The sequence below is a fragment of the Chlamydotis macqueenii genome, chromosome 1, assembly GCF_036417535.1.
Source record: "Chlamydotis macqueenii isolate bChlMac1 chromosome 1, bChlMac1.mat, whole genome shotgun sequence".
Classification (NCBI taxonomy): Eukaryota; Metazoa; Chordata; class Aves; order Otidiformes; family Otididae; genus Chlamydotis; species Chlamydotis macqueenii.
Genome location: NC_141556.1, coordinates 47151284 through 47161420, shown reverse-complemented (window position 1 = coordinate 47161420; position 10137 = coordinate 47151284).

Here is a 10137-nt window from a genome sequence, read left to right as displayed (position 1 = left end):
TCATCTGAAATAACCTCTTTCTATTAACCCCTTTCTAATCCTCTTTCTAGGAAGCTCCTATTTGCTGTAGGGAGAATCCACAAAAATATCATTAGCCATTGGATCTGTTCTCTTTCTCCCTTGAAAAAAAAAAACTTTCATAGTGAATGTAGACTCCTCCCTAGTCATCCCTCTTAGGAAATGAAATTTCAGCTTTACCTACCAATCCTTATTTCATCTAGAATGGATGCCAGCGATACAAACTTTTGCATCATATTTCTCTTGCTCTTTCATTCTTCTTTTCTTTTTCTGTCTTTCCTTATTTCCTTCTTTTTCCTTCTTTCCTTCTTTCTTTCTTTCTCCTTCTTTCTCTTCCTTTCTTTCTTCTTCTTTCCTTTCTTTGTTTTATTTTTTCTTTATTTGTCTATTTCCTTCTTTCTTTGTCTCTTTCTTTCTTTCTTTCCTTCTTTGTTCTTTCCTTCTTTCCTTCTTTCTTTCTTTCCTTCTTTCTTCTTCTCTCCCTCCCTTCTTCCCTTGTCTTGGACTGTCTTGTAACTTTGCCCAAACTTGCATAAACATCCTGTAGCTTATTATCCTACAGATAATCAAGGGTAGAATTTGGAACTCTAACAAACATACTGACTTATTTCACTTAGTCGACCAAAGAAGTATCACATCTTAGCAGACTAATCTACCATAATTAAAATTTATACAGGAATTTTCCTGTGAAATAACTTTTGTTGAAAGATGCTGATTGACTGAAGCCAAATTTTTTATGAAGTTACTCAGTTCTGGGGTGAGGTAGCTGATGACAAGTAGTCCAACTAGAATGGATCAGGTCCGTAGCAGACCTATAGGGACTAGAGCAGCTCAGCATATAGCTACAAAACTGCATGGACTCTAGCAGCTCCTATGTTTAGTTATTCATTCTGTCTGCATTTTCTACAAATTAAAATTAATAATTGAATATGCTTCACTTTGATGACTGGTTGTTTTATATATACAAAATAAAAAGTTTCATTAACTAGTGGTAAGGCCACTCCTTCAGTCTGTGGGAGACTCAGCTTAAAGTTCTACCTCTAATTTGGAGAGAGATGGGAATTAACCTTGGCCATAACTGAGTTTACATGAATGATTTGGCTACTCAGGTGTTTGTTTACTTGTGGAGGTGTGAGAAATTTCAGAAACACCATTTTCAGCTATATGAAATACAACAAAATTCCCTTAAGCCACATTTAAACATGACACAGCCTGACTTTCATCAAGCAACTTAAAATTGTAGACTCTGATGCTCCAAAATCTCTAATGCATTTTCTTTTATGCAAAACAAGGGTCAGATGTGCTTCCAGTCCTTACTGACCTTTTCCCCAAAGTAGGTGATGAGAGGCAGGCCTAGAAGGAAAGAGAGATTTGGACAAATTATTTCAAATTACTCCTATTTCTAAATTGTTATAAGTGACTTTTTTTTGCCAACTAGTCTTCAAGATAATATGAAAAACTGTATCTTTATATTTTTTTCCTTGTACTTTCACTTTATAACAGAAGTGTTTAGGAGAAAAAAAAAAGACATTTCTTTATGGAGTAATGGTGTCTGTCTTATCAAAGCTATGCAAAAAATTATGGTTGCTAATGGTATTCAGTATGATCAGCTCATGTCAGAATCAAAGCAAGCAGTGTGTCCCTTTTTGGTATAACAATAATATATTTTGAAAGATTTTTAAGTTTCTGAATTTTCTATCCTATAATTTTACCCCCAAAAAAATTACATAACAAGATGGAAAGGTTTCTTGTTTTCATTGCATTTTTGCCTTACAAATGGTTTAATTAAATGCCATTTATGAAAAACCCTCATGAGTAGGGTGTTTCAAAGCAGTTCACTTTTGATGCTCCTCTTGAGGCATTACAGGCACTCGGACAGAGCTGTTGGTTCTCGTGAGCTGGAGCAAAGGAAAACACACTTACAGCGTAGCCCAGGGATTATATCCACAAGAGATGTAAATAGCAAAAGTTGGAAAACCCAGATCAAAACCCTCTGAATCACTTTTCAGTTATTGCCCAATTCTCAAGGCACTAAAATACATAGGGCACCTAGTTTTTGCAAATAAGAAACTTGAAGCTCAGTCTCTGGAAATGGCCAGGAGTTATGTATCTCACCTTCTGCTAGACATCTGTCTCATGTCAAAGAGACTGGACATTTGTCTTCTCCCTTGTGCATCCTACAGGCAGTCTCACTGTGCCCCAGTAGATCCAGTGGGAGAAAGTACACCCAGTAGCTTCAGTATTGCTTGAGATGCAAGAGATTAAAGTTCTGCTTCTTTCTTTGTTACATGTCAATCACTATCTCCCAGAGAGATCACCAAATAAGTAATTCTCAAGCCTTTTGTAGCCAAGCATCACGATAGAAAACCGATGTTGCTCTATGCTATATCCACCATCATGCCAGAGTGGCTATCTCTGCTTCTTTACTTTCCTGTACCCTGCCTGGAGTGGCTTCCTACTCCTTTCCCTCACTGCTCTGTAGATTTAACTATTCAATTTACATTTTCATCTTCTGCACTTTCAGAACACTTTTTTTTTCTGAGAGAACTCATTTGCTTGAATTGTGTCAACCGTCTTGGTGAAAGTCATGGCTATAATATGCTCAGGAATTAGATTTCTCACTATCATCCATTTAAACTGCTTCACTTTACATAGAATTAAATATTCATGAGATAAGAGAATGTAAGAAAGAGTGAGATGCTAAGGGCATTCACCTGGGAGGAAGAACTGGACTCCAAAGTCTGCTCCAATTAATATTTTAATTTTTTTCTTAATTTTTCTCTAATTCAATGAATATTTCCCCTCAAAGTTGAACAGCTCCCTCAGATGGATTTGAGAAAATCACAGCCAAGAGTACTTCCTAGCAAAGATGAGGAACCATTCAGCCAAGGTGTGCCATGTGACTTCTTCTGTAGGAAACGGACAGTTGTTTCTATGGCCGTACCCCTCTCCTGTTCTGTGACTGCAACTGGGCATGCCACAAGGCCAAAATCCATGTAACAGTAAAGGAGACTATACATAGCTCCAGGTGCTAAGTGAATAGGCAGTAGGTCAGAAGAATTTTGTACCTCATCTTCGCTTTCCACAGTATCCTGATTACAGGGTATACTGATTTTTTATGACCTTGTCAAATAAAATCAATATTTTTATTTTCAAGAAACAGAATGTAGGAATTGTTCAAAAATATTACTATAAAAACAAGATGGAGAGATAAAACAGAACAGAAAACTGAGGTGAGACATTATAAAGCTGTGTTAGTGGTTTTGACTACTGTCAGTGGAGCAGGTCAGGAAGCCTTTGCTTCCCAATTTATAACTGTAGTGTCATGCCAAAGCCACTCATACTCTTCCTAACTTCTGCTGCAAACTGAATTATTCCAAAATTGTATTAGGCATGGGAACATAACTAAGGCACAAGACTCATCACCACAAAGAATAATTTGCTTTCTAATGGAAACAAAAGGGTAATTGTCTCTACTGGGAATCCAGTATGATGAATGCCCAATAATATATTATTTAACAATCCCCATGTGTGCTTTTAGGTAGAAGAACGGTGCATAGATTGCTTTGTAAGCAGTGTTCTTTTATTGCTTCCCTGATGTTACAAGAAGCTGTTCTATAAAATTTATGCTAAATATCACTTTCAGTTCTTATTGCACCCTAGAGAAGTTAAAGTTTAATCATTAATACACGAGGGAATTTTTAGAATAGAATGAAACTGAATCTTGTTTTTAGGGAACGATGACATCAAAAGATCTCACTAGAGACATGTATGATATAATTAGCAATAAAACAATGACACTTATGCCATATTGTCTTAATAAATTATATTATCTAGTAAAATTATTTACAAAAATAAATATTTATAAAAAATTGATAGGCTGAAAGGGCTTCAATGTGATATTATAAAATGGAAAATTTGCTGGAATATGAGTCATTGTTCAACATAAAACATTTTTTAGTACAAAGGGATTTATTAGAGTGGCCAAAACTCATAAATGGAAGACAGCACAGCTAGGCCTGAATGTATGACCAATAACAACACGTATCTGATTCCCCTTGTTATGATAAAACCTTGTTTTCCAAAATCCAATATTTTTTGTACACATTCATTATCTTCCCCCTAAAAAATTATTATATTATTTTCATTGCTAGATATTTTTTGTTAAGCTTTATCTGTCTTAAAATACAAATCAGAAATGGTTGCATTTTGTGGTTGACCAGTTCCAGCTGACCTAACTGTTATCTGCTTATTAAGTTAATTTAATTAGCTGCACCTAATTTATGTTAAAGGGAATTGGGATTATCACAGCCAAAAAAAAGTGTTATATATTCAAAAAGAGAACTTGAAGATAAAATTATTATAAAATTGCTAGTTCAGCATTATATTTACTAGTGTGGTTAGCTGAGCCCAGTGACTTCAGAAAGTCTCCTTTGAGACTGACTTCCCATTTATTCCATGTTTATCTAGAAACATCCTTTAAGTAGTCAAATCAGAGCTCTGAGATCAAGTATCAGCTTTCACAAATTTGTAATTATACATTACAGTCTATTGTGTATATAAATCCTTTCAGATAGTAGGTGATGCTCAATACTTAGAGAACTGTGAAAACTGTTGCCCCTTTCAACCTTCAATATAAGGAAAAAAAATTTTACAGTTAAACACTGGAACAGGTTGCCCAGAGAGGTGGTAGATGCCCCATCCCTGGAAACATTCAAGGCCAGGTTGGACAAGGCTCTGAGCAACCTAATCTGGCTGGAGATGTCCCTGCTCCTTGCAGGAGGGTTGGACTAGATGACCTTTAAAGGTCCCTTCCAACTCAAACTATTCTATGATTCTATTTGAAAATAAGCTCTTGGGGCAAGGGGAGGGGAAAGACCTGCAATATTATTGGACAAAATTGATTTAATTAGTGAGAGTCATGATATTTACAAACATTTTTCCAACCCAATTTTTTATTGATGGAGTGCGTGGAGTGAGTGGGAAAAGAAAGCAGTGCCGTTCTTTAATTATTCCTCACCTTCATGTAACTTCTTTCCCAGATAAAGATAAAATCAACTACATCAAATGCTTGTCCAACCTTGCTTTAATATCTTGCAATCATGGAAAATGAAAAGCTCAAGGTGAACTTTACTGCACCTCACTTTTTCTTCTGTATTGGAGACTTTTTCTTAGTGTCTGTTCTTATTGTAGTTTACATTAAAAAAAAATTATTTTTTACTACTTCCTTCTACATATTTTTCTCTGGATTAAATATACAATTTTCTTTCAAGAATTCCTTGCAGATCATTTCTCTAAACTTTAATCTTACAGCATCAGGTACCATAGAACTACTTCATGGTTTTCACAGAAAATACTTTCATTTATTAATATATGGTTTCTGTCTTTTTTATAACAATATGAGAGGTTTACCTCATTTTCAGAATGTAGTTTACTATAACTGTACATTCTGTTCTGAAGTATTTGTGCATCCTCCCTTGACTTATGTTTGTACAGCCAAATATTTCTGTGTAAAGACAGATTTTTGCATTTATCCTACTGAATTGTGGCATGTTTTTTTCAGATCATTTCTTTGATTTGTCAAGCTGATCTTGAATTCTAAATTTGCCTCAAAAACACGTGCAACCATTCATCCAAGTCACTAACAGAAGTGTTGAACACTTATAGGTGCATGAGAGATTCCCATAGAAACCTGCTTTATTTAGCTATTAGTCTGACAGTGGAACATGAATGATTGTTTCTCTGGATATGTTTCCAATCAGTTGTGCAACTGCTTCATCCAGTTATCACTTCCCTAGCTTCCTCATGAGAGTGCCTTTAAAGTAGTACTGGACAAGACAGACAATACCTGCCAATTCCCCCCTTGCAAAAAAAATTTGCTACCTAGTCAAAGTAGACGAGTATGTTTTATTTTTAAAAAGTAGCATATTTGGAGAAGTCCATCTTGATTGTTACTTATCTCCTTGTTATGCTTTATTTGCTTAGAAAATATTGGTGGGTTTTCTTTTTTGTTTCAGCACTTTGGTTTGTTTGTTTTGGAATGGAAATTAAATGGACTAGCTTAAAGATCACTAGTTCCTTGCTTTTATTAGGCACATTTGGATGACACTGTTAGGCCTTCAAAGTATTTGCGACGCATCCAGCTATTCTATAACCTATTCTTCCCTTATGGAAGCAATGTAAACGCTTTTTTCTCTACTGCACCTGTACCAATTGGCTGGCTACAGTTGACTTTTCAAATAAAAAAAAATCCAGACAACATGACGTACATATAGATAATAGTTCTCTGTCCTGTCTCATGAGCCAAGTTTCTTCTCTGAGTCAATACTAACCCTGATGTCTCTTGTTCATTTTGCACCTTGGACTTTTTGACTGTGTTCCTTTATGCCGGTGTGAACATTTTATATTAATCTCTAGCAACATCAGTTAGAATCTACTTCCTGTGCTTTCCCTTCTTGTTTTCAGGGTGACTGAAACCTGATCCAACCACAATGATCTTCTACCTGTGTGTGACACCTGATGCAACCTTGTACCACATATATGTGAACTGTGTGTTTTGTAACAATGTGTGGCTGGGGAACAAAGAAAAAGGCTCTCTGACCTGGTTGCCGTGCTTTTAGTGCCACCTCTTCTAAAAAAAAGAAGAGGAAAGAGGAATTTGTTCTTCCCCTGAGAGCAGCTGAGCATATCCAAGAGCAAAGAAGCCATGGACAGCAGCACAGGGCAAGCAGCCAAGGATAGAGAGTAGAATGGGAGCATGAAGCATCGAGATAAACAGGAGTTTTGCTCCTGAAAGGGGCAAGGAGCCTTTCTGAAGCAAGAAGTAGTTTCAAAGTTAAGACTCAGAAGCAAAAGAAAGCAGGAGACCCAGAAGGAACTGTGTGGAGTTCATGGAAATGCAGGAAGGCACTGGAAATTGCTGAAAAGAACAGCAAGGCTGAATAAAAGGATGTATCCTTACAAGGTCACAATTGGCAGGGTACTGGATGGTTTCAAACTTTTATTTTCACTCTTCCTGGCCCAGTAGATTTGATGTTTTCCTTTGTAAATAAATACCTTGTGGAGGTTTCATATTTTGTGTTGTAGTAAAACCAAACTTAACAAATTGGTTATCATTTTTTTCTGTCCTTGTGTAAGGAAAAGGGCTAGACAATTCTACTTCAAGGTTTTGGCAAGTTTAGGATTTTCTCATACCATACATGGGGACTAAGTCCAAAAAAAAAAAAAAAAAGCATAAGGTTTCATCATCTGAATTCTTGCAGATTCCTAGAGCTCAAAGCCACAAGACTTTTCTTGTTCTTGTTCTTTTCTTGTTCTCCTAAACAAGCAGCAAAGAGGGAAAGAAAGGGAGGAATCATCAAAGACTTGAGAGATGTTTTGGTGCTGTCTTTGCACTACAAGGAAACTAGAAAACCTCCAGGTACAACTTAGGAGTCAGACAGCCACAAAATGACACTGGAAACTAAGTGCTGCTTAGTCAGTCCTTTGGTTTCCACAGATGAACTGCAATCATAAGTGTCTCTAAAACAATGAACTGCCAAACAAATAGTTTCTTGAGCAATGGAACAAAGAAATGCAGAGAGAAGAATTTGCTATCGAGAGAGTTCCTCCAACTGTTGTCTGTGACTCTGCATTAAGTGGTGTTTCTCTGTAATGAAGAAGGGAAGGCTAGATTAGGCATCCTTATGAAATCCTTTGGCTTGTCTCCATTAATGATGGTATGCATTAGAATAAATACTATATGAAATTATCCAAGTATAAAGGTCAACTTGAAAGAAAAAAAAAAACAATATTTTTCTGGAATTCCCCCTACTTTCTCCACCAGACAGAACGTAAAAAAGCAGAAAGCACTGGAGATGAGCCAGTATTTTCATGATTGGTGAGAAAGAAGTTTCCTGTTAGGTGGAACACTCAGCCATATTTCTATGGCGTGGGTTGGGATGCTATGTAAACGGCTTTGCCTAGATTTCATGGGTTCTGAGGAGCAATGTTTGCGGATGGGTTGGTGAGTGAATTCTTGCCAGCTGATACACCTATGCCAGGTGTAGACTTAGCAAAAGCTACATCTTACAGTAATCTTTTCTGTTGCCTGAAAAAAAAAAATTGATTCAAATAACTATTGAATCATTTGCAAAAAAAAAAAAGTCAAAATATCACAGTTACTTTTCCAACTAAAATCTTAAGATTAATCAGAGCATTTCTAAGTGACCATCCCACCAATTGTATCTGTTCCCTCTTGTAAATGTAACTTCCTGCCAACTTGCAAACCTCATTTTCAACATTTTTTTGTTTTCACTGGTGTTTTCGAGTCCTTTGGTGATCAATAAAATATCTTTCTTTTGAGAGTCCCCCTTCCCCAGCCAAATCCATCCAGACGTCAAAGCTTCAGAGTTCTACAACATTCTCCCTGAGCTTTAGCTCTGTAAAGACTCTTCTGTTACAGCTCCTGTTTCAGTCCCAACAGTTATATTTTCTGGTCCTCACTTTTTTTCTCAGACTATTTACTCTGGACTTCTAGGTTTATTATGATTGAATTTCAGAAAGCAGGTAGAGTCCATGCAACAGAAGTTACTATTTTGCCAAGTCTTTCTGTGTGACAGTTAGACTTGGACTAATTCTTGCTCAGCTCTGAGAGATATCATTACATCCTTCACACTCTTATGAACTTCTTGTGATGGTTAAAGACTAATTCTTGAACTGGGGCTTGTGCTGTAAGAAAAAAAGTCATCACAAATTTATTGCCTTAAATCGGCAAAACAGAAGTATCTCAACAAGTAATGCATACAGTTAGTTCTTCAAAAAGATTAATTTCCCAAACATAAGAGAATTTGTAGATTAAATTGTCTTGAAGGAAAATCAAACAACAAGTTGTGAATTCTTTAGAGATAGTTTAGTAGTAGACAAAACCAGAGTTCATGTGATATCAGTAATGAAATGAGGTATACCAGAGTAGAATTGGGATTATAATAATTATTATATTCTGACAGTCTGTCAGCACACTTTCATGAAAAATATGTCTTTATCATGCACTCCACAGTACCTTAAATAAAGTGTATTTTGCATCTGTATATATCCTTGTTGAGGTGCTGAGATGCTCTTCCTAGCTTTAGTCTGTACATCTTTAAGAGTTGTTAAAACATCTCTTCTAGGGAAGATGCAGAGATAAAAATAATCCAAGTACTGAAAAAAAGCATAATGGGAAGGGTAATAAAAAACTCAGTGTGTCCAGTTTTTCCAAAGAAAACTATGAGATTACTGTGTACAAATATCTTTAGAGAGAGGAAAACAACTACTAAAGTGTTGGAGTTTTTAATGAAGAAGACATAACAAAAGCCAGTGTTTGTAAGCTCAAGTCAGAAATCCAAATAAGAAACAAGACATATGTTCTCAGTAGTTTCAGTAAAACTTATCCAAGAGGCACCTCCAAATCAACATTGCATGACTTTCTGAAAAATCAGTTTTACTGTACAGTGGTATAGCTTAGTGAAATACAAATTACTGCATCAAAAGGGAGCTAGCTAAGTAAAATGTAACTGCATGTAACATTCAAGTTGGATTATGAATGTTTTCCTTTTAGCCTTTAATTCAGTGAACTATAAAGGACTTATTTGCTGAAAGGTATACAGTTGATTATCTTCTTTATAATTTGCATGTTCTTACAGAAATATATGAAAATAGATGACAATAGAAAGCAAGATCTATTGGAAAATCTCTGCCCAAAGGTTGATTAGCAGTGGAAGCAGTTGAGATTTCAGCTACTACTTACTCATCAAGGTAAGTGTCTTATAAACAAATGATTCATATTGTCACATTTTAGTTACATAAATAAACTTAATTAAAGCATAAAAAATGTCTCCCTCTTGTGGATGGTTTTGCATCTTTGTTGTAATTGATTACAAGTTTATTTAATGATATTTTTCTTTGTGTGCACCAAACAACAAAATATCACTAATTAGAATTGTAGAATCATAGAATGGTTAGGGTTGGAAGGGACCTTCAAAGGTCATCTAGTCCAACCCCCCTGCAAGGAGCAGGGACATCCCAGATTAGATCAGGTTGTTCAGTGCTTCATCCAACCTGGCCTTGAATGTTTCCAGGGATGGGGCATCTACCACCTCT